Genomic DNA, 21748 nt, shown 5'->3' on the forward strand with positions numbered 1-21748 from the left:
TATTATAAGTTAAATTATATTTTTTTTCATGTTGCTTTGAAAATGGACTATTAAGAAACTATGAAAATGTACATCTTCTCTTTTGCCTAGATTCTGAACAAGTCTCTTTGAAAAAAAGAGAAATTAGACAAAGAAAATCTGTTAACAACTTAATGATTGTTACATCTTTGTCTACTTTGTCTACTTTCTCTTATGATACACATATTTTGGTTTCCTGTTTCCTTACTTGTGATGGGAGCCAAAAGCCTCTTCCTCTGGTGATCTAGAGAGATGAATGGGAAGAGCAAGTGTAGACAGAAGAGAGAAGTGCTTAAAGCTGCAACCAGCATGGCTAAGGTTCAAGGTCTGGAGAAAGGGCTGATGCACAAATGGATACACTAGACAAGAAATATAAATTTAGAAGGCATGGGGAGCCAGGCAGATAACTTCCCTCTAGCAGAGAAGCTTGCTGAAACCCCAGACCCATCATCTTTCATTTACTTGAATACACATTTGCCCTTTAGGAATGCAAAAAGGCATATCAAAGGTAAAGTTTGGTAAACAGTAAAAGGATTATCAGATTAGGGCCATGGTCGGCAAACCACGGCTCACAAGCCACATACGGCTCTTGGCCCGTTAAGTGTGGCTCTTCCACAAAATACCACATGGGGGTGCGCACATACAGTGCAATTAAAACTTCATGACCCATGCACAGAAGTCGGTATTTTGTGGAAGAGCCACACTCAAGGGGCCAAAGAACTGCATTTGGCTCGAGAGCTGCGGTTTGCTGAGCCACAGTTCGCCAAGCACTGGGTTAGGGGATTGCCTTCAGCCATTCAGCCAACAGGGTAATATAATGCTGATTTTTCAGTTGAATATCAAAGTCCATTAGCCTTCCAGGGGACTTCTCCATTTATATGTTAACTACTGTTCTTCTTTGCCTCCGGCATTTCCCCCTTTTTGTTTTCTTAATAAATTTAGAAAGGTGTATGCCATTTACAGGGCTTGAGTCCTTTTAAGACTTTTCATTCCATATCTGCGGACTAGAAATATTCAATGAAAAGGATTGAGTTCTCTCATGTCCTTTTAAATTGCTGCCAGGCATTTAGGGAATTAGTCTGTAGTAGGCTCCTTTCTGGGCCATCAGTTCTTTGAGTCCCCTTCCCAATCACTGTCCCCTGTGACATGACAGCAATGATATTTGAGTTCTGGATGATGGACAAACGGTGGGCAATAGCATGCAGGTCTGACTTTCTTTGGCTTTGTCCAGGGCAACCTGCATCAACGCACAGCTGATGACTGCTAACATGGCAAGGAGTCTTTACCATCCCCCATCTCTGGACTGTTTCTCCTCTGTCTCATCAGTGTGTTGCTTGGGGCTACTGCTCTCTGTGGTTGGAGTAGTCTGGTCAGTTCCTCTCTCGGATCCATTGTTGAAGTTTTCACATGGGCTTGGAGTTTTCTGGAAATACACAAGCATATCCTCAATCAAAGCTTAATAAAGGGTCCCTTCCATAACCCAGACTCAGGATCTTTCCATTTAACCAGACCATTTTCCTTTGGCTTATTCTGACACCAGTGTGATTCCATTGGTGTCTTGCCATCAGCATTACAAATGACAAATTTTAAAGTAATTAAAGCTTGATGTAGTTTACTTACAGGAGATTTCTCCACTATTCCCCCTTTTTTGTTTTTCAAGTTGGGATTTTACAGGCCCTTGAGGCAGATGTAACATGCAAGGGGGACATTTTTTTTTTTTTGATAATTTGTTTTGCCTGCTGTACAATATTTTGGTAGGCTGATGTAAAAGCTGATGCGATTCTGTGGCCTGTTTTAATAAAGTCATTTCCTTTTGTTAAAGGACCAGGACTTGTTTAAATAGTATAAATAGACTTTGTTCACTGAGCCATTTTAATTGAGTAATTGTAATTCTGTTTACCAGGCCAGCAGCATAAATCGTGCAGCGCAGCCTGATAGCTTCTAATTCAATTTTTTGAATAAAAGTGTGACTAGTATGGATGACTTGGTGTGAATCCATTATATGATAAGCAGCTTTGCCATTAGAGAAGCCATCAGTAAAAAATAGCTAATGCTCCAGGAATAGGTTCCTGCCTAGTACAACTATGTTCCCCTGAATATTCACTTATTTCAATTGGCCAATTTAAATCAGTCTAAAATAAGGCTTATTTTCTAACTTCATTTGTCCTTGGGTGTGGACAGTTAATGACACAAATTGGATTCCTGCTATCAGTCCTTGAGTATATTGACATAAGCTTTGTTTAAAGAAGCAAAATGTAAATTATTTATTTTTCTTTGAGGCCTAATACATTGATTTTTAATTACAGTTTTCTAGATATTTAAAGGGAATCTCCTGTTTTTTCTCCCAGAGTAACTTCTAGGCCACACTTAGGGAGTTTCTTTTAAAAACCTTTTCTTTCTTTTATACAGACCAATAAACTTGGTTGCTTTTCAGAAATACCAATAGGAGAGAGGTATGCATACATATCAAGTGAAAGTAACTCTCTTTTACTTATGGTGTCTTATTTTGGTGAGATTTAATGCTTGAATAATAACTTTTAGTTTGCTTTGTAAACATTAGTGGAAAAGATTTTAAAATTTCTCCTTTTCATTAAGCTTAAAATTTACTTTTAAACAGCATTATTTTTGGCTAGTGCTCATTTGCATATGTATGCAAATTTTTACTTTGGACTTTGGTAGAATCAAATGCTTATAAAATATTGGCTTCTCATATAACTGAGTTTATATGAGACATTGATTATATTGTAAAAAGCTAATTTAAGTAACTAAAGTAGGCATCTTTATTGAAAAAGCAAAGTAAGCAAACTTATACATTTGACCTATGAAGTACAGATGCTGCCCCATCCCCCTAGCCCAGGGGTGGGCAAACTTTTTGACTCGAGGGCCACAATGGGCTCTTAAACTGGACTGGAGGGCCAGAACAAAAGCATGGATGGAGTGTTTGTGTGAACTAATATAAATTCAAAGTAAACATCATTACATAAAAGGGTACGGTCTTTTTTTCTTTTAGTTTTATTCATTTCAAACGGGCTAAATCCGGCCCACGGGCCGTAGTTTGCCCACAGCTGCCCTAGCCTATTTGAAGAGCAGGCTGTCTGAGGCTTCTTATTTTAAAATTCTGTTGCCAAATAATCTGGTTTGGGTTAAGAGGTATTCAGCAACTTTGTCCTGCCTCCCCTTAGAGGTTGAGACTTTTATAACATTTTAAATATCTACACTAATAAAAGCCTAGGTGGCCCTCATGCGCAACATCATCATAAGATGGCCACCACAAGAAGGCCACGCGCACAGCCGAGGCGGGGCCCAACAGCCGCTCCACGCAGTGAGGCCTGGGGGTCCCATGGCTCCTTACTGCGCGGAGAAGGCCAGTCCTGGCGTCTCCGCCACCTTGAGCAGAGGAGGCACGTTCCAGCGTAGGCGGTGGGTCACAGCAGGGGAGGGCAATTGTGTGCAATCAGGCCAGCAGGGGAGGGTAGTTGTGGGTGATCAGGCCAGCAGGGGAGGGCAGTTGTGGGTGATCAGGCCGGCAGGGGAGGGCAGTTGTGGGTGATCAGGCCGGCAGGGGAGAGCAGTTGTGGGTGATCAGGCCGGCAGGGGAGGGAAGTTGTGGGTGTTCAGGCCAGCAGGGGAGGGCAGTTGTGGGTGAACAGGCCAGCAGGGGAGGGCAGTTGTGGGTGATCAGGCCGGCAGGGGAGGGCAGTTGTGGGTGATCAGGCCGGCAGGGGAGAGCAGTTGTGGGTGATCAGGCCGGCAGGGGAGGGAAGTTGTGGGTGTTCAGGCCAGCAGGGGAGGGCAGTTGTGGGTGATCAGGCCGGCAAGGGAGGGCAGTTGTGGGTGATCAGGCAGGCAAGGGAGGGCAGTTGTATGCAATCAGGCCGGCAAGGGAGGGCAGTTGTGGGTGATCAGGCCGGCAAGGGAGGGCAGTTGTGTGCGATCAGGCCAGCAGGGGAGAGCAGTTGTGGGTGATCAGGCCGGCAGGGGAGGGCAGTTGTGGGCGATCAGGCCGGCAGGGGAGGGCAGTTGTGGGTGATCAGGCTAGCAGGGGAGAGCAGTTGTGGGTGATCAGGCCGGCAGGGGAGGGCAGTTGTGGGTGATCAGGCCAGCAGGGGAGCAGTTAGGCATCAATCAGGCTGGCAGGGGAGTGGTTCGGGGGCGATCAGGCTGGCAGGCAGGTGAGTGGCAGAAGCGGTTAAGGGCAATCAGGCAGGCCCGCAGGTGAGTGGTTAGGAGCCAGCGGTCCCAGATTGTGAGAGGGATGTCTGACTGCGGGTTTAGGCCCGATCCCCTGAGGGGTCCCAGATTGGAGAGGGTGCAGGCTGGGCTGAGGGAATTTCATGCCCCGGGCCTCTAGTATGTATATAAACAGAACACAGTTATTAATTTTTATTTGATAAAGCTTCCCACGTGATTTCAAGTATATTAGATTGGCCTAATTTAGTTCAAAGATATTTCTTTTAAGAAGAGAGTAAATCCTTGAATCATTTCAGGGCCCTTGAAAAGTCCCAAAGCTATTTTTTGGTTAAAGTCTTGAAATTTAACTTGGAAAGACTATCAAACATATATAACCCAAAAATTATATTATACACTTTTTATAATTATTCTAAAAGATATTAAATTTAAACTGCTTTTTATATTAAAAATTTGGTTTAGACTATAGAATTAATCCTCTTTTTTAATCAGGCCATATAAAATATTATATTCTAGGTTGAAATTTTACCACACATAGTACACATAAGTACTACAATATATTTTGAACTATTAATTTCTCCAGAGAAAACACAAGAATTGTTTTTCTTGAAAATGAATTTCTAAACTTTATGCATTTTATTATTGTAACTATATAATCTTTCCCAATTTAAATTGAAGTTTTAACTTTTAGAAGCCTTAGATTTTAGGTGGCAAGTTAAATACTTAACATTTCTTAGATCAGTAATACCTTCACATTTTTAAGGATATCCTATATAATAATAAACATGCAAATTAGCCATCCCTCTGCTATGCTAAGCCATGCCCACCAGCCACACCCACCAGCCAATCCAGAGTGATATGCACATTAACCCAACAAAGATGGCAAAGGGCAGAGCCGGGATACTTGCTTGCAGCCACAACTACCATGCAAACATCCTGGCTCTGGCCCCTCCAGGCCTGTTGGAGACACAAAAGTCAGGGGAGACAGAGAAGTCCGGCTCTAGCGCCTGAGGCTAGCTTTGGCCTGGGAGATGAAGAAGCTGCCTACCCCATGATCCCAGGCCGCGGCCAGCCAAAGCCATCCACACTGCATCCCAGGGGAGACAGAGAACCTGGGCCCAGTGCCTGAGACTGGCTGTGGCCTGGGAGACGAAGAAGCCGCCTGCCCCAGGATCTCAGACCACAGCAAGCTGGAGAAGCTGCCTGCCCCACATCCGCCCACCCCATGTCCTCTGGAAGACTGAGAAACTGGGCCCCAGCATCTGAGGCTGACTGCAGCCTAGGAGACAAAGAAGCTGCCTGCCCCGTAAGCCCAGGCTGCAGCCAGCCGGAGAAGCTGCCCGTGATCTCAGGCCCCAGCCAGCTGGAGAAGCTGCCCACACTGCATCACAGGGGACACAGAGAAGCCGCCCACTTGGGGTCCAGGTGCCAGCGCCTGTGGTTGGCTGCGGCCCAGGAGACAGACAAGCCACCTGCCCCCCAGGTCCCAGGCTGCAGCCACCTGGAGGAGCTGCCAGCCCTGTGGTCCTGGGCGCCAGCGCCTGTGGCCCAAGAAATAGGTTCCCTCTTCTCCTACTGCAGTCATTACTTCAATACTCCCCTTCTGATTTTCTCTCCTGTGCCACAACCCAACTCCACAGAACAGAGAAGGATACAGAACAGAGAGAGCAGTCTTAAAAGCTTACATTTTTATGCCAGTAAGGTTGGTACTTAAACATATAAATAGAAAACTACAGTCCTTAAGGTAACAAGGGCTACAAAGGGAGGGGACAGGGACAGGGCATGACATATTATAGCCAGCAATCCATATGGGGACTGAAAACTTTGCAATGATGACAATTAGTGAAGATATGAATCAACTAAAATAGTTGACAATTCTTCCATCTTTGAAAATATCTACATCAAGTCTGTTTAAATAGATTTTCATCTGCATAATATTACACATTCTGACAAGACCACTGCCCCCAATGTGGTCAGTGTTGTGCCGATAAATGTTTAACAACTGGCTCTCAATCAAAGAAAACAAAAGCCTGATTTATAGTATCGGCCAATTTCTGTGGCATAAATTCTCCTTCCATGGCTGATTTCAGCTGCAAATATGATGCCACTAAATGCAGAGCTGAGGAGAAACATGCAGTAATACATTATTATATTCCACCAGAAAGACCCAAAATATATAAATAATGTCAAGAGTCAGAACAGTAAAGTATAGTAAATAATTAAGGCGTGATGAATTTAGAGTATGTATTACCTTTGGTTTTAATGTAATTTATTCACTTTTAAGATTACATAATTTAATTTTTAATAATGACCATGTTTAACAACCAGTTTGCAACATTCCTGAAAATTTGTGAGCCAGTAAGAGCAGGCTCTCTAGCACAATACTGAGTGGAGTGTAATGGTCAAATGGCATGGCTCATGGATTTGAAATGAGACTCAGCCACTTTCAGGTTTTACTGGTCAAGTTACCTGATCTCTCTATACCTCAGTGTTCTCATCTGTGTCATTATAGAAACTTCTGTATGGAGTTGTTGCAAAGATAAAATGAAATCTGTGTATGACACAGCACAGTACCTGAAACAATAATTCACTCAATTTGTTATAAACTGTTACTGCCTCAAAACGTTGTTGACAAAATTACTCATGCTGAAAGAATGAAATTTTATTGATGGGAAAAATGCCTTATTATGTGATCTACATGGATACAGTCAATTTTACTTCCTAGGCAGTAGATGGTAATCTACTACTAGAAACTGCAAGGGGAAAAATGACCTCAATCAACATGATTGAGGCAATGTATTCTTAGCTGGATCATAAAGCAGAGAGGATGCCATATATTCTGGGATACATTTGCAGTAAGAGGCTTCACCTCAGGTATTAATTCTGATCAACTAAGCATCAGACATAAGATGAATGGTGAGAAGGATTCTGAGGCTGATTCTAGACTTAGCAGGAATAGAACTTTAATACATAAGCAACAGTTACTATGGTTAATGATGGCAAGAAAAAACACATCATAATCTATTCTAATAAAAGGGTAATATGCTAATTAGACCGCACGTCTTCTGGACGACCATCCACACATCCTTCCTGACAAAGCCGGGCCCAGGCGAAGCTGCCTGCCAGCAGTCCCGGGCACCAGTGCCTGTGGATGGCTGCGGCCTGGGAGACAGAGAAGCCGCCCACCCTGTGGTCCCAGGTGCCAGCACCTGCAGCTGCAGCCCGGGCGAAGCCACCAGCCCACCATCCCCTGCGCCTGCAACCAGCCTGGGCAAAGCCGGCCAGGGTCCCGTGTGCCTATGGCTGACCAGAGGGAGGGAAGCCCAGATTCCAGGTGCCTATAGTCAGCTGGAGGAGGGAATCCTGGGTCCCGGGTGCTGGGCTGAGGCAGAGATGGTTAGGGGCAATCAAGCCAGCAGGGGATCAGTTAGGGATGATCAGGCTGGCAGGCAGAAGCAATTAGGGGCAATCCAGGCAATGGCATTAGAAAATGGAACCTTTGGGAGGTGATTATCATGAGGGTGGAGCCTCATGAATGTGATTAGTGTCCCTTTAAGAGGTCCCCCATTATCCCTTCCATCATGTGTTAACACAAGGCACTAGCTTTAAAGCTGGTAGAGGGTCTCCATCAGAACACAACCATGCTACTGCCTTGATCTTGGACTTGGCAGCCTTCAACAGTGAGAATAAATTTGTTTATAAGCCACCCAGTCTGTGATATTTCATTACAGAAATTCAAACAGACTAAGACAGGGAAGTTATATTTTCCTAGAAATTTTCTCAAGAATTAGAGAATTTAAATGAATGGTTGTGGGAAAAGGTATTAAATGACTCAGAAAAGTTTGTTCCTCACAAGTCTAAAACAATGATATTCAATTTTCCCAGGAGGCAAAGAGTGAATTCAATGATTTTTGCTTTGCTTAGACTCTACCCCCAATAGCTTTCCTGTGTGTGTTTTTTAAACAAATGGACATTTCAGTCCTTGAGTGCTTCCTATTACTGATAAACTGGAAAAAACTAGATAATGTTGGCCTCCGTCAAGTTCAATAATTCTAGTCTGTTGGGACATAACTGCTCAAATTACTTACATTTCAGAAATGCTTAAGTATACTAACTCATTGAAGGATATAATAGTCCATTTTTGTAGAAAGAAGCATCTGACCTTAGAGCCTGATTTTTTCAAGTGGCCTGCAGAGCATACGGAGTGAGTACCATGTGATGGGGTAACAGTAACTTTGTTCACTTTAACTTCAGGGGGGATAAGTCTAGTCCCAGTGGCTGGTGATCAGAGAGTTCAGGAAACAGGCACAGCCTGGGGGAGGTGGGGGGAGGCAAGAGTTGTAAATTAACTTGCAAAAGCAGTAGTTGGAGAGAGGAAGATGGTGACCAGCAGGAAGGTAGGGAGGGAGAGAGTGTAAGAGCACGAGGGAGTGATAGAGGAGTGTGTGGATGTGTGTGGTGTGTGTGTGTATGAGCTAGGGACAGCTAGATTCTGCAGGTCTTCTAAGGGGCTGCTAAACCGGGCAGTCTTAGACAGCAGAACCCCGCTTCTAACATGGACAATCCTGGGGGACCAGCGCGGGCACAGAAACCACGCCTTCTTGAGAAACAGGGCTGCTTGAGACTAGGATCCTGGCCTCAGCACCACCCAGTCTGGTCTCAGACGCAAACCAGGACCCTGCAGCCACTGGGGACAGAGACCTGCAACCATAGCTACAGACCTAGGGACACCAAGAATCCAGACATACCCGCGGCAGATCTCTGTGAGTAACAGAGCCCATCCCCCTCCCCGCAGGCTGGGGGGGGGGGGCAGCTCTATAGTAACTGATAGACCCACCCCTTGCCTGGGCCTCAGTGCTGCTACAGGAGCCTTGGCCTGGGAGCTTACGCGCGCGTGAACACAGGGAACTTGTCCTGCACAGCAGGGGCTGCAGGAGCCTTGGCCTGGGAGCTAACGCATGAACACCGGGAACTTGTCCCGCGCAGCACAGACCCCGGGACCCTGATTATGAGGGCAGGAGGCAGCACCAAGCACCAGTGACTTGACTGTGTTTCTTATCACCTGCGCCTGGGATCCCTGATTCCCTGTGCATTCACACTAAGAGCCAGTGACTCCAATTCTTGGTGCATGTGCACACAGGGACTCTACTTCTCAATGCGAGGCCACACGAAGCAACAGAGACTCTTATACTGGATTTTTGGGGAACTCTGACTCCTGGTGCACGCTAGGGTGCTCTGATATTCAACACACTCCAGGGGGGTCTCTGTTCCAGCACAGTGTAGGCAGGGTCCCTGATTCTAAGTGCACACATGAGGCCACATTGAGCGCTGGTAACTCTGACTCTGAGCGAGCCTGGTTCCCACCAACCCACGACAACCACACATCTTAGGGTCAGAACTCTCCAGTGACACTAGGGTGGTGCGAGGCTCCCACTGCACACAGTCCAGGCCCATGCATCTCGACGTTTGAACCATCTGGAGGTAGACAGAATGGGGAGACAACACAACCCCCAGAGGAAAGAAAATAAGGAGTCGCCAAGAAAGGAAATTAATGAAATTGAAGCATGCAACATGACAGAAAAAAAATTCAGAGAAATGGTTGTACAATTCATTCACCGGATGGATGAGAAAATCAACAACCTATGCAAGAATCAGGAAGAACTGAAAAGTGATACAGCTACAATCAAAACCACCATGGAAGGTTTCAACAGTAGACTAGAAGAAGCAGAGGACTGGATTAGTGAGTTAGAAAATAAGGTAGAGAAACAAGCTCAATCTGAACAACAACTGGAGAAAAAAATTAAAAAGCAGGAGGAGAGCCTAAGGAGCGTTGGGACAACATGAAACAAAGTAACATACGCATAATAGGACTGCCAAAAGGACAAGAAGAGCAGCAAAGATTAGAAAATCTATTTGAAGAAATAATGACAGAAAACTTCCCAAATATGGGGAAGAAAAAAGTTACACAAGTACAGAGAGTCCCAAGCAAGATGAACCCCAAAAGACCCACACCAAGACACGTCATAATAACTATGGCAAATGTACATGACAAAGAGAGTACATAACAAATCTTAAAGGCTGCAAGAGAGAGACAGAGAGTTACCTACAAAGGATCCCCCATCAGATTATCAAATGATTTCTCAACAGAAACACATCAAGCTAGAAGGGAATGGAAGGAGATATACAAAGTGTGGCAAAGCAAAGGACTGAATCCAAGAATACTCTATCCAGCAAGACAATCAATCAAAATTGAAGGGGAAATCAGGAGCTTTGTAGACAAAAAAAGGCTAAGGGAGTTTATCACTACCAAGCGGGAAATGCAAGAAATGCTAAAGGGAATGCTGTAAAAAGAAGAAATAAAAAGGTAAGAAAGAACACAGGCACAAAAAATAGAAATGAATACAGATAAGTACCTTTCAATAATAACTTCAAATGTAAACAGACTAAATGCTCCAATCAAAAGACATCGAGTGGCTGAGTGGATAAATAGACATGACCCATATATATTCTGTCTACAAGAGACCCACTTCAGAACAAGGGACTCACACAGACTGAAAGTGATGGGATGGAAAAATCTCTTTCAGGCAAATGGAAATGAAAAAAAGCTGGGGTAGCAATACTTATATCCAACAAGATAGACCTCAAAGTGAAGGCGTGACAAGAGATAAGGAAGGCCACTTCATAATACTAAAGGGATCGATACAACAAGAGGATATAACCCTGATAAACATGTATGCACCCAATGCAGGAGCACTCAAATATATAAAAAAACATCCTGGAAAATAACAAGGGAAAGATCAACAACAACAAAATCATAGTAGGGGACTTAAACACACCACTGACAACACTGGATAAATTCTCTAGAAAAAAAAAAAATCAGCAAAGAAACAGCAAGCCTAAATGACTCACTAGATAAGATGGACTTAATTGACATCCTCAGAACATTTCACCCCAAAGCCATGGAATATACGTTCTTCTCAAGTGCACATGGGACATTTTCAAAAATAGACCACATATTGGGTCACAAGCAAAGTATCCCCAAATTCAAGAATATTGAAATCATATCAAGCATCTTCTCAGACCACATGGCATAATATTAGAAATAAACTACGATAAAAACAATCCAAAAAACTCAAATGCTTGGAAGCTGAATAGCATGCTACTAAATAATGATTGGGTTACCAATGAGATAAAAGAAGAAAATTAAAAACACCCTGGAGCCAAAAGCGGTTTGGCTCAGTGGATAGAGCGTCGGCCTGCGGACTGAAGGGTCCCAGGTTCGATTCCGGTCAAGGGCATGTACCTGGGTTGCGGGCATATCCCCAGTGGGAGATGTGCTGGAGGCGGCTGATCGATGCTTCTCTCTCATCGATGTTTCTAACTCTCTGTCTCTCTCCCTTCCCCTCTGTGGAAAACCAATGAAATATATTTAAAAAAAAAAAACACCCTGGAAACTAATGACAATGGAAACACAATAATCCAAAATCTATGGGACACAATGAAAGCAGTCCTGAGAGGGAAGTTTATAGCACTACAGGCCTACCTCAAAAAACAAGAAAAAATGATAGTAAATCATCTAACTCTACAACTCAAAGAATTAGAAAGAGAGCAACAAAAAAAGCCCAGAGTGAGCAGAAGGGAGGGGATAATAAAGATTAGAGCAGAAATAAATGACATAGAGACCAAAAAAACAATACAAAAGATCAATGAAACCAAGAGCTGGTTCTTTGAAAGGATAAACAAGATTGATGAACCTCTAGCCAGGCTCACCAAGAAGCAAAGAGAGAGGACTCAAATAAACAAAATCAGAAATGAAAGGTGCGAAATAACAACAGACTCCACAAAAATTCAAAGAATTGTTAAAAAAATACTATGAACAACTCTACTCTAACAAACTAGACAACCTGGAGGAAATGGACATATTCCTAGAAAAATACAACCTTCCAAAACTCAATCCCGAAGATTCTAAAAATCTCAATAGGCCAATAACTATGGAAGAAATTGAAGCAGTCATCCAAAAGCTCCCAGCAAACAAAAGCCCGGGGCAAAACGGCTTCACAGGGGAGTTTTACCAAACATTCAAGGAAGAACTAAAACCTATCTTCCTCAGACTATTCCAAAAAATTCAAGAGGAAGAACACTTCCCAGCTCATTCTATGAAGCCAGCACCACCCTAATACCAAAACCAGGTAAAGACAACACAATGAAAGAGAATTATAGGCCAATATCCCTCATGAACACAGATGCCAAAATCCTCAACAAAATCCTAGCAAATCGGAGCCAGCAGTACATCAGAAAGATTGCACACCATGACCAAGTAGGATTTATCCCAGGGATGCAAGGATGGTACAATATCCGCAAATCAATAAATGTAATACATCACATAAACAAATTGAGAGATAAAAACCACATAGTCATATCAATTGATGCAGAAAAAACATTTGACAAAATCCAACACCCATGTTTCATAAAAACTCTAAGCAAAGTGGGAATAGAAGGATCATAGCTCAACATAATAAAAGCCACATATGACAACCCCACAGCCAACATCATACTCAATGGGCAAAATCTAAAACCATTTCCCCTAAAAACAGGAACAAGACAAGGATGCCCATTCTCACCACTTCTGTTCGACATAGTACTGGAAGTATTAGCCATTGTGATTAGACAAGAAGAAGAAATAAAAGGCATCCAAATTGGAAATGAAGAAGTAAAACTGTCCTTATTCACAGATGGCATGATATTGTACATAAAAAACTCTAAAGACTCCATCAAAAAACTATTATACTTAATAAATGAATTTGCAATGGAGCAGGATACAAAATTAATGCCAAGGAATCTATGGCATTTCTATACACCAATAATGTGCTTACATAAAGAGAGACTAAAAAAGCAATCCCATTTACCATCACACCAAAAAAAGTAAGATACCTAGGAATAAACTTAACTAAAGAGGTAAAAGACCTCTACTCAGAAAACTACAGGATGTTGAAAAAAGAGACAGAGGAACACATAAACAGATGGAAGAACATACTATGTTCATGGATTGGTAGAATCAACATCATTAAAATGTCCATACTACCCAAAGAAATCTATAAATTCAACACACTCCCCATTAAAATACCAACGATATATTTCACAGACCTAGAACGAACTCTCCAAAAATTCACCTGGAATAAAAAAAAGACCCCAAATAGCTGCAGCAATCCTGAGAAAGAGGAACAAAGTAGGTGGGATCTCAATACCAGATATCAAGCTGTATTACAAAGGCACTGTTGTCAAAACGGCCTGGTACTGGCACAAGAACAGACATATAGATCAATGGAATAGAATAGAGAGCCCAGAAATCGGCCCAAACCAATATGCTCAATTAATATTTGACAAAGGAGGCAAGAACATACAATGGAGTCAAGACAGTCTCTTCAATAAATGGTGCTGGGAAAATTGGACAGATACATGCAAAAAAATGAAACTAGACCACCCACTTACACCATATACAAAAATAAACTCAGAATGGATAAAGGACTTAAAGGTAAGACAGGAAACCATAAAAATACTAGGGGAATCCAAAGGCAACAAAATCTCATTCATATGCCGAAGCAATTTCTTCACTGATACATCTCCTAGGGCATTGGAAACTAAAGAGAAAATGAACAAATGGGACTACATCAAAATAAAAAGCTTCTGCACAGCAAAAGAAATCATCAACAAAACAACAAGAAAGCCCACTGCATGGGAGAACAGATTTGCCAATGTTATCACCGATAAAGGTTTAATCTCCAACATTTATAGGGAACTCATACAACTTAACAAAAGGAAGATAAACAATCCAATCAAAAAATGGGCAAAGGACCTAAATAGACACCTTTCAAAAGAGGACATTCAGAAAGCCAAGAGACATATGAAAACATGCTCAAAGTCACTAATCATCCGAGAGATGCAAATCAAAACAACAATGAGGTACCATCTCACACCTGTCAGAATAGCTATCATCAACAAATCAACAAACAACAAGTGCTGGAGAGGATGCGGAGAAAAAGGAACACTCGTGCACTGCTGGTGGGAATGCAGACTGGTGCAGCCACTATGAAAGACAGTATGGAGTTTCCTCAAAAAGTTAAAAATGGAACTCCCATTTGACCCAGTGATGCCACTTCTAGGAACATATCCCAAGAAACCAGAAAACACCAATCAGAAAGGATATATGCATCCCTATGTTCATAGCAGCACAATTTACCATAGCTAAGATTTGGAAACAACCTAAGATTCTAAGATTTGGAAACATCCAGTCCATCAACAGATGAATGGATTAGAAAACTGTGGTACATATACACAATGGAATACTATGCTGCTGTAAAAAGAAGGAATTTTTACCATTTGCAACAGCATGCATGGAACTAGAGAGCATTATGCTAAGTGAAATAAGCCAATCAGTGAAAGAAAAATACCACATGATCTCACTCATTCATGGATAATAGAGACCATTATAAACTGATGAACAAAAATAGATACAGAGGCAGAGCAGCATTAACCAGACTGTCAAACTATAGCAGGAAGGTTGAGGAGGGTTGGGGAAGGAGGGGATAAGAGATCAACCAAAGGACTTGTATGCATGTATGCACACTGGGGGGTAGGGGAGGCTGGGGGAAGGTCAAGGGGGAAAAAAAAAGGAGACAAATGTACTACTCTTTGTAATTGAAAGGGCGAGGGCTACGCCCTCCATCTCGCCCCAGGGTAAGGGCTACGCCCTCCATCTTACCTTGGCCATGTGCTTGGCAAGGCTTCTTCCCAGAAGCCCAAGCCTCTGCTAGCCACACCCAGGACTTCTTTAAACTAACCAATGACAATCAAGAGAGGTACGCACCATAGATATGACCACATCCTGTGTAACAAGACCCGACTTGCATCTGGACTTGCACCTGGCCAATCGGCAGGGCCCACAGTCACCTCTTCTCCCCTTACTCCACCCCCCTATAAAACTCCTCTTCCCACCAGGCTAGCTCTCTCTCTGCCACTTGCTGCTGTGTCAGTAAGGAGGGTAGGGGAGCCAGACCCGGGTTTAAAATAATAAAGACTCTCTGCTTTTGCATTGGACTCAGCTGGCTCCCTGTTGGTCTATTGGGGATCTTGAAATCTGGGCATAACAGTAATATTTTAAGCAATAAAAAAATGAAAAAAAAAGAATTTACTACAAAGTTATTTTGAAGAAAATAAATATAAGAAAGGGAAAAAAAAAAAAGAGATCAACCGAAGGACTTGTATGCATTCATATAAATATAACCAATGGACACAAGACACTGGGGGGTAGTGGAGGCCGGGGGAAGGTCAAGGGGGGAAAAAAAAGGGAGACATATGTAATACTCTTTGTAATACTTTAAGCAATAAAAAAAAAAATTTAAAATAAATAAATAAATAAAAATAAAGAGAAATTTCAAAGAGAGAGAAAAGAAAAAAAAAAGACTCGGATCTTTTGGTGGCTCAAAAATTAGAAATGATCCAGAATACTTTTTAACAAGGACCATGTAGACCTGACTGCCTCCCATTTACCTGCCTCTTATTTGAATAACAATTTGACTTTGAATGCCATCTAAGGTTATGGTCTTACCCCATTCCCAGTGGTCCACTCTATTCAGCAAAACAAATGCTGACATTGAGTCATCCTAGGAATAAGCCTTCCTAGCACCGTGGGACTCCGGACTCCATTATAAACCAAAAGGTTGGTCATCAATGCATCATTTAAGTTAATTTATGACCAGAAGGGACAAGTGTGGATGAGAAAAAAAAAAAGCCACAAGCTAACCTGACAAGCTCAGGGAAGGCCTGCATGGCAGTCTTGCAAACTTGAAGACCTAAAGTAACCACAAAGGATGGTCTGAAATTAAAACTTTAACTAAAAGCAGTTATGGTGGGTAGTCATGTCCTAGGCCAGTGGTTGGCAAACTCTTTAGTCAACAAAGCCAAATATTAACAGTACAACGATTGAAATTTCTTTTGAGAGCCAAATTTTTTAAACTTAAACTATATAGGTAGGTATGTTGTTATTAACTTAATTAGGGTACTCCTACGGTGGCCTTTGCTAAAAACGTCCTCAATCTGATTGAGGTACGTTCGCTGAGGTCGACCCCTTCCAACTCTCCCATCCACACTCATCTTGTATACTTGTTTCATCTATCTCCTTTGTTCATCTCTATATGTCCACACCATCTCAACATACCTTTCTCAATCCTCGACACTACATCTTCTTTCACTCCACAACGTTCCCTAAAATTAACTTAATAAACTTAAAGTTTTAAGTCAACTTTGCACTGTATGTGCGCGCCCACACGTGGTATTTTGTGGAAGAGCCACACTCAAGGGGCCAAAGAGCCGCATGTGGCTCGCGAGCCGCGGTTTGCCGACCACTGTCCTAGGCCGATATTTTCCCTGACGAGGTCAATTTTTACCTTGACTGAGCCTATTGTTTTTTTGCATCTATGATAATATATCCTTGAAATGTCTGGGTAACTTGTAACTTTCCTTTTTCCAGACCCCTTCGGGCACAACCTAATGTGCCTGGGCACCAGGACAGATACCACAAATTCCTTCACTGTTAGCATGTTAATTGTTGACTGTTGGCTATCCTGCACCCACCTAAGTATGTATCTATCATTTTACTTTTTATCCAATCAGAGGTTTCCCCACTTTGCTTTCTCCCACTTCTCTAATCTATCAGCAATGGATTTCACGTAACCCACCTAGGTCCCCTCCTTTATACATTGATTGCAATGTATAAAAACAAATGAAGAAACCGCCATTCTCTGGAGCATTATCCCAACCTGTTGAGATACTGCTTCCCAGCAATTGTCTACTCAAACTCACAAAAATTCTTTACAGGTTTGGTTCAAATAAACTCACAAAAATTCTTTACAGGTTTAAATGTTTTTACGTTAACAGTTATGACCTCTTTTCCTTTCACCATCTAAATGAGCCCAGTATGCTTGTCAGTCCAAAATCGCCCAATACTAAGGAATATCCCTGACCATATCTGCTGACTCAGAGGTCTTCTTTCCCAGATCTTCCTAGAAAATCACCTGGACCCTTACTATATACTGCTAGAGTTGACTGGAAAGGCAAATGCCATGCCTTTTCTCTGTGAATCCCTGGTGTTGTGAAGGAATTATTTGACTCTTCCATGTCTTCTCCCTTCATAGAGCAAAACACCCTGGGTCCCTCACAAAACTCTGGGTGTGACAGTGGCATGGGACTGAGGGCCCATTCAATTCCTAGTCAACAAGTAACTGTTAAGTGCAGAATTCACAATGCGACTGGCCCTGCGACAAGGAAAACACCTGCCTTCCAGAATTCCTCACCTGCCAGGCCCTCTGATCCCTCTGTGGGCTTACTACCTAGGTAAGCTCAACAATGAATGAAGCAGGTTCTTGAACCTCTGAACCCAAAAAGTGTTCAAGAACCTTCCTTACCTGATCCTGAGCTGATAACAACACCGTGGCCATTTCTCCTTACCTGCTGCCCCTCTTGGAGAAGGCACCTGAAATAAAATAAAATAAAAGCTGTGACATCTCTCCATCCTGTCAGCACTCCCACCCTCATTAGGCCAGACCAGGTTACAAACTCCACACTGAGCACCCTGCAGAGGGAACCTGGCATAGCCCAGGCAAACTCAAATTAGAAGGCCCCTCAGCTTGGTCACCAAACCAGGAGTGGGCAGCAAGCATACTTCCAGTCACTGGGCCTGCTACTGTTCAGCCAGTGCTTTATGAATAAAGATGACTCAAATTAAGGGATTAGAACCATCTGAAGTGCATTAACAGAGTAAAGGGCAGTCACACTGAGCTCACAATTAATGAAAAATGATAAATATTCCACATATCTGCACTTTGATATTTTGATCTATAATAATTATGAAAATAAAAAGAGGGCTACATAGGCCTGACAAGTCCAGTGACCAAAAGTAACCAAAGAGGATAGTCTGAATATTAACTCCTAACTGGGCAGATCATGGTGAGTAGTCATGTCCCAGAACTATGGCTTCCTTCATAAAAGGTTAATCTCATATTAAGGGAGCCCTGTCTATTGTTCTTGCATATCTAGCAGAACCTGTGTTTGGCATGTCAGTGATTTTTGCTTCCAGACTCTTCAAAAGGACCCACTAGCAGCAGAGTACAACACTGAAACTCCCTGTTGCCCACATAACATCTCTCTTCCCTGTAACTGTTAAATGTTAACTATCTTGTACCCACTATAGTAAAAGCAGTATGTATCACTCCATTTCCTTTTATTGTTTTTTTAAATGTTTTTATTGATTTGAGAGAGGAGAGGGATAGAGAGAAATATGGATCAGAGAGAAACGTCCTTAGGCTGCCTCCTGCATGCCTCCTCCTGGGGATCCAGCAGGAAACCCGGGCATGTGCCGGGATGGGGAATAGAACCAGTGACCTCTTGGTGCATGGGTCAATCAATGCTCAACCACTGAGCACACTAGCAGGATGCATCTCTCCATTTCACTTTTTACCCAATCCTTCCTCGAGATTTCCCCACTTTGCTTTCTCCCACCTCCTTAATCTAGTACCTTCCTTACATGTTCTCCTTTGATTCTAAATATATAAAAAGAGCCCTAAGACTGCCATTCTCCAAGGCATTTTCCCCAATCCACTGAGATCTTGCTTCCAGGCTTGTGCTCAAAATCTTGGCTCAAATAAATTCTTAAGGCTTTGAAGTTTCTTTCGATTAACTCTTCAAATGTCAATTGAAGAGCTAGCTAAGCACAAATTCCTCTTTCCACTCCCTTTGGGAAGCTGTGCTTCCTTTATGAAGAAGGGTTATCATAGCTCCTTAAATGTAAAAGGAACCACTGCTTATCCACCGTCCCTTCCCCACCCCGAAAAATACAAGACAGAAGGAATAGCGTCACTGCCTATGAATAAACGTCTAAAAATAGAAACAAAGGAAGTAATTTAACAAGGGGACAAAATTACTTTAAACAAAAAAAATAATAATGTAGTTAAATCACTCTAGTCTAGAAAAAAAACGATGCCAAGGTTGATAACTCTGGGGGAGTGGCAGAACCAACAAAGGCTCCAAGCGGAAAACCACCACAGGGTTCACGAACCCTGAAACAAGACAGCTTTCTGCAATCCCTCCACTGAGGCCATTTCTCCCAGAGCCCGGCTCAGGCCGAGGGCCCGCGTCCCGCGGCTGCAGCTCCGACTTCCGGCCTCCGCGGGGGACCGCTCCGGGCAGCGGGCACTCGCGGTCCGGCCGCCGCAGGAGGCGCACCCGGGGCCTGTCTCACGGGCAGTCCGTACCCGGCCCACCGCGAAGGACCCGCGAAGCAGCGGACCTCACCGCAGGCAAGCGGAACACCCAGTGTAGCAACATCAACAGCCGCCAGGCCGCCGGGCGTAATCGTGCCTGCGCCCCGGGCTGGAGAGCCGCGGGCCGCCCTCTCCTCTCCTCTCCTCTCCTCTCCTCTCCTCTCCCCCGCGCGCAGTGCTTTTCCTCGGGAACTCTGCCTCCCAGACGTCGGGGCAGGTACCGCTCCAGTGGCCGAGAAGGGCCAGTAGCGAGAGGCTGAGAACGCTCCTTGCTAGGAGCCAAAGAAGGGTGAACCTCCTTTCAGCATCAGCTCTAATCACTTATCCTCCTCTCGTGCACCCTTTTTATTCGTAATTATAATGGCAATGATAATAAGAGGGAAAAGCGATAATGTATTTTAAAGTGTGGAAAATTAGGTGCTCCCTGATGGCTTATTCTTGGTTGGTAAGTGAAGTGTTACAATCTGTTACAAATTTTTGTCTAAATTATGTCCAAGTTTTGTAACCTATTAAAGATATATTATATCTGACATTCACATGTTTAGGTAAAAACAAAAACCCAGTAATTGCTTTTCATGACACTCATTCTTTTAAAATGGTTCATTGTAATCATAAACCTTGTCTTCCATCATTAATTATAGTTCCCTTCTTCAAACTATATCTGCTGTGACTGGCACCGTACGTACTGAATAATATGTCCTCAATACTGTTGAATAAAGGGCACTTGAAGGTAGAAAATAAAGAGATTAACTAAATAGGTCAGAAAAATAATATGAAAAAGAAATCTGGGATCACAGTGTTGCAGTAAGACATCATTTCAGAGTAAAAATAATTAAATTGGACACGAGGTGTTTTGTATTGATAAAAGCTACACATTACTAACCATTAGAGAAATGCAAATCAAAATCACAATGGGATATCAGTTCACACCTATTAGTGTGGTTGCTGTGAAAACAAATCAATGCAATACAGAAAACAAGTGTTGGTGAAGACCTGAAGAAATTGAAATCCTTGGGCCTTGCTGGTGGGAATATAAAATGATGCAACCAATCACTTCTCGGCCTTTTGGCTAAAATCTAGTGTAAAATGATGCAGCCACTGTGGAAAATAGTATGGTGGCTTCTCAAAAAATTAAAAATAGAATTACTATGTGACTCAGCAATTCCACTTATGGGTATATTCCCAGAAGAATTGAATGCAGGTACTTAAACATAGTGGCATTATTCACAATAGCCCAAAGGTGGAAATAACCCAAGTGTCAATGAAGAGATGAATGGATAAACAAAATATGGTCTGTACTATTATTTAGCCATATAAAGAAGGAAGTTTTGAAACATGCTACAAATATGGATGAATCTTGAAGACATGGTAAGTAAAAAAAGCAGACTCAAAAAAGACAAATATTATATAATTCCACTTATTTGAGGTATCTAAAATAGTCAGATTTATAGACAAAAAATAGATTAATGGTTACCAGGAACTCAAGGAAGAGGGAAGTGATGATTTTTTGTTTAATGGGTACAAAGTTGCAGTTTGAAATAATGAAAAAGGCCCAAACCGGTTTGGCCCAGTGGATAGAGCATCAACCTACAAACTGAAGGGTCCTGGGTTTGATTCCAGTCAAGGGCACATGCCCAAGTTGTGGGCTGCATCCCCAGTGGGGGGCATGCAGGAGGCAGCTAATCAATGATTCTCTCTCACCATTGATGTTTCTCTCTCTCTCCCTCTCCCTTCCTCTCTAAAATAAATAAAAATATATTTTTTTTAAAAAAAGAAATAATGAAAAAGTTCTGGAGATGGATGGTGGTTGCACAATGTGCATGTACTTAATGCAACTGAACTGTACACTTAAAATGGTTAAAATGGTAAATTCTATGTCACATGCATTTTATCACAATAAAATAACAAAACAAAATAAAGATATAAAAAATTACAAACCATTATTGACAAAAAAACATAGCGTTGAGATTTAGGAAGTAAAAATGAGGTAGCAGACTAAATACATGATCACCTCCCTTTTTCTCTTAATATTCCTTAAAATAACAATAACAAATACATATATAGTTTTCTAAGAAGTAAATTGAAAATGCCTATAAAAAAATAATCAAAACACCAGAAATTGAGAAAAAATACCGGAAGGCATGCAGCATTGTGCCCTAATATCCAAATCCATCTAATATAAAGATTCTGAAGAAGAAAAGAGAAGATGAAGAGGAGAAAAGAATTAC

At 42.4% G+C, this 21748-nt stretch overlaps 1 long non-coding RNA gene across 1 annotated transcript; it reads right to left on the bottom strand.

The window, feature by feature from the left end:
• Positions 1–438: 438 nt before the first annotated feature.
• On the bottom strand, positions 439–19660 carry LOC132234082 (uncharacterized). The gene is made up of 3 exons (XR_009452870.1): positions 19552–19660; positions 17710–17734; positions 439–1441 (listed from the first exon to the last, which is right to left on the bottom strand). It is a non-coding gene; the product is annotated as an uncharacterized LOC132234082 (long non-coding RNA).
• Between the last annotated feature and the right edge of the window lie 2088 nt (positions 19661–21748).

Source organism: Myotis daubentonii, chromosome 5 (assembly GCF_963259705.1).
Source record: "Myotis daubentonii chromosome 5, mMyoDau2.1, whole genome shotgun sequence".
In the NCBI taxonomy this organism is placed as follows: domain Eukaryota; kingdom Metazoa; phylum Chordata; class Mammalia; order Chiroptera; family Vespertilionidae; genus Myotis; species Myotis daubentonii.